The following is a 2,500-nucleotide window of genomic DNA, read 5'->3' as shown; positions in this document are numbered from 1 at the left end:
TCAAAGTTTTTCTCAGTGTGCTATCCTTTACCATGGTCAGGTAATCAGCCATGTTGTATTGTCTGTTTAGGGCCAAGTAGCAATTGAGTTTGCTTTGGGTTTTTGTTGTTTCTGCCCAATATGACAGATATTTTTCCTTTTGCTTAGCGACGATTGTGTTGGGTCGAATTCTTTGTGTTACGCTGTCACTGTCCTGGGGCTGGTTATTGTTAGTAGTGTTAGTAGTTACTTCACTGAGTCCCAGGACTAGTTGACTGAGGGTATTCTTCTTTATGGTCCTCTCTTGGCATTTCAGGGCTTCGTAATGATAGCATTGGGGGTTGCTCATTTCTAGGTGTTTCCAAAATTTGGTGGCTCTTTTTTGGATAGTGATTATTAATGGATATTGGCCTAGTTCTGCCCTGCATGCATTGTTTATGGCTTTCCTTTGAGTCCGGAGGATACTTTTACAGAATTCTGCATGTAGGATCTCAATTGGGTGTTTGTCCCATTTTGCAAATTCTTGTTGTGTTAGCGGTCCCCACACCTCACTGCCATAGAGTGCAATTGGTTCAATTACTGATTTGAAAATTTTGAGCCAAATGCTAATTGGGATTTCTATTTGGATTGATTTTTTAATGGCATAGAAAGCCCTTCTTGCTTTCTCTTTCAGTTCATTCACAGCCAGTTTGAAATTTCCCATAGAACTGATTTTTAAGCCCAAGTATGTGTAGTTAGTGGTTTGTTCAATTTTGGTTGTTCCTAGTGTGAAATTTATTTTGGGTCCCTGATGTCTGGATCTTTGCTGGAACACAAGGACTTTGGTTTTTTGGGGATTTATTGTCATGGCCCAGGTCTGGCAGTATGACTCCAGCAGATCCAGGTTCTGCTGTAGACCCTCCTTAGTTGGTGACAGCAGAACCAGGTCGTCTGCATAGAGGAGGAATTTAACCTTGGATTCATATAGGGTGAGGCCGGGTGCTGTAGATTGTTCAAGTAGTTTTGCCAATTCATTTATGTAAATATTAAAGAGTGTCGGTGAGATTGGCGAGCCCTGCATCACACCACGCCCCTGTGGGAAGTATTTCTCTCTCTCTGTCTCTCTCTCTCTCTCTCTCTCTCTGTCTCTCTCTGTCTCTCTCTCTCTCTCTCTCTGTCTCTCTCTCTGTCTCTCTCTCTCTCTCTCTCTGTCTCTCTCCCTCTCTCTCTCTCTCTCTCTCTGTCTCTCTCTCTCTCTGTCTTTCTCTCTCTGTCTCTCTCTCTGTCTCTCTCTCTCTGTCTCTCTCTCTCAATTCAATTTTCAATTCAATTCAATTTTTTCAATTCAAATGCTTTATTGGCATGAAAGTTTACAGGGAACCATATTGCCAAAGCTTACATAACAAAAAGTACAGTTTTCCAACATTCTGTAGGTGTCAAACAATTTTGACCCTCGTTGGGTACAGACAATATTAATTTAAACAGTCGTTGACCCTCGTTGGGTACATTCAGTATTAATTTAAACAGTCGTTGGGTACATTCGGTATTGATTTAAACATTTTTTTTTCTTTATATGCTATGGGTGTGCTCGTTAGTCACTCACTGTTCCTCAGGTTGTGACATGTTGTTACATATTGGGCACCAAGATATGGTCTGTCTCCTTCCCCCAGGACTATTCTTAATTTTGACAGGTCATCCAATTCTTTGAAATCTGGGGTTGTAAGGCTGAGCTTGTCAAAATATATGTTTCTTGTTTTGTTGAATTTTTCGCATTTTAGGAGGAAGTGCACCTCTGTCTCAACCTCGCCAGCCAGACAGTGATCACATATTCTATTTTCTTTAGGTTGCCAGGATTTCTTGTATCTTCCTTTTTCAATTGCCAGTTGGTGGTCGCTTAGCCTGTATCTGGTGAGGGTCTGTCTCTGTTTTGTGTCTCTGATGGTCGAGAGATAGTCTGCCAGTTTATATTCTCTTTTTAGGGCCTGGTAGCAATCTAATCTGCTTTGGCTTTTGGTTATTTTGTTCCAATGTTCCAGGTAGGTTTCTTTGCATTGTTTAATGATTTGGTTCATTCGGATTGGTGTTTGGAGAGCAGTGTTGGTCTGGGACTGGTCAGGGTCCGGCTGGGTAGGAGTACTTAGTTTCAGTAACCACTGACTCAGGGGACTCGTTGCTGGGTTCAGCTCTTGGGTCTGGAGGGCTTTAAAATGAAGGGTGTCTGGGGAACTAGATTGAGGTGATTTAGAAAGTTTAGTGCTCATTTTTGGATGTTTATTATCAGTGGGTATCTGCCTAGTTCGGCTCTACATGCATTTGTTGGTGTTTTCCTTTGGGTGCGAAGAATGCTTCGGCAAAATTCTGCATGTAGGGCTTCTATTGTGTGTTTTTCCCATTTAGTGTAGCTATGGTGATTGAGTGGGCCCCATACTTCACTACCATATAGTGCAATGGGCAGGATTATACTATCAAATATTTTGAGCCAGATTTTGATTGGAATTTGGATGTTGTAGAATTTTCTTTTTATTGCATATAGGGCTCTTCG

The 2,500-nt window shown here is 41.6% G+C and overlaps 1 protein-coding gene across 1 annotated transcript in view; it reads left to right on the top strand.

Annotated features, from left to right (window-relative positions):
* Positions 1-2,500, top strand: part of LOC147092199 (double C2-like domain-containing protein beta) — a 79,449-nt gene that overhangs the window by 21,164 nt on the left and 55,785 nt on the right. The window lies entirely within an intron of this gene.

The sequence above is a fragment of the Somniosus microcephalus genome, unplaced genomic scaffold (assembly GCF_052327205.1).
Source record: "Somniosus microcephalus isolate GS21.2 unplaced genomic scaffold, FLI_Smic_1.0 unresolved_chr2, whole genome shotgun sequence".
Classification (NCBI taxonomy): Eukaryota; Metazoa; Chordata; class Chondrichthyes; order Squaliformes; family Somniosidae; genus Somniosus; species Somniosus microcephalus.
This window is presented reverse-complemented; position numbering and strand designations above follow the sequence as displayed.